Raw genomic sequence first — 1230 nt, forward strand, 5'->3', positions numbered from 1 at the left:
GGTAGCCAATTTTGAGGCTCCTGCCTTGCTTGAACTTCGTTTCCTAGAACATCCACTCCACAAATCCTCAACCACCATTAGTAATCTGACTGTGAAGGCAGCCATGTTGTGAGGAAGCACAAAAAGCACATGCCTGAAGAGGAAGATGCCCAGCTACCTCATGGTAGTTCTAGTTCCAGCAACTATCTGACGACAGCCATGTGAGAGATCCTGAGCTATAAACCCCTAGACCTGTCCCAAATTCCCACCTCTACTAACTCTTAGAGATAATAAAATGAATATTATTTCAATTACCAAGTTATGAGGTGATTTGTTATGCAACAGCAGATAACTGGAAAAACATAAAGTATTTGGCCCCTAACTATAACAAGGCACAGAATAGATGCCTGGGATTTTAAGGAAATCAAAGTGGCTGAAGATTGTGGATTCTGGAGGTTGACTCCCTAGGTTGATTCCCTAGGTTCAAATCCTAAATTATTTCTCTGAGACTCGGTCTTCTCATTTGTAGACTGGAGATGATGATAGCTGTAGTAATCTGATAAAGTTCCCATAAGGATTAAATTAATTAATAACTGTAAAATTCATAGACCAGCACCTGACAAATAGAAAGTGCTTACTAAGTAAGTATTAACAGAATTACAGGTTCTGTATGACCCAAGACACAATTTGGGGCAAATCTTAAACAGCAATATATAAAATTATAAATCCTAGAAATACTCAGGAGTCCTGGTGTGGCTCTGTAGAATAAACACTGCAGTTCAAACCCACCAGTTGTTACCTGGAAACCCTATACAGACTAGCTATGAGTCAGAGGGTTCAAACTGACCTTATGGTCCAGTGCACTATCCTACATATATATATATACTGTAGTCCTGGTGTGGCGCTGTGGGTTCATGCACTAGACTGCAAAGTCAGTTTGAACTGTAAGGTTGGTGGTTCAAGCTTACCATTTGCTCCTTGGAAACCCTCTAGAGGGTCTCTATGGGTCAGAACCAACTCGATGGCACTTAACAGCAATATATATTTGTTGTTGTTATTAAGTGCCATTGAGTCGGTTCTGAATCACAGCGACCCTGTACAGGGTTTCCAAGAAGCAGCTCATGAGCTTCAACTGTCAACCTTACCATTCAAATTCAAACCAACGTTGCAGTCCAGCGAATTAACTCATAGCACCAAACCAAGACTCATTCTTTCTCTCTCTCACACGCATGCTTTCTCTATACATATATA

Source organism: Chrysochloris asiatica, unplaced genomic scaffold (genome assembly GCF_000296735.1).
Source record: "Chrysochloris asiatica unplaced genomic scaffold, ChrAsi1.0 scaffold00190, whole genome shotgun sequence".
Lineage (NCBI taxonomy): Eukaryota > Metazoa > Chordata > Mammalia > Afrosoricida > Chrysochloridae > Chrysochloris > Chrysochloris asiatica.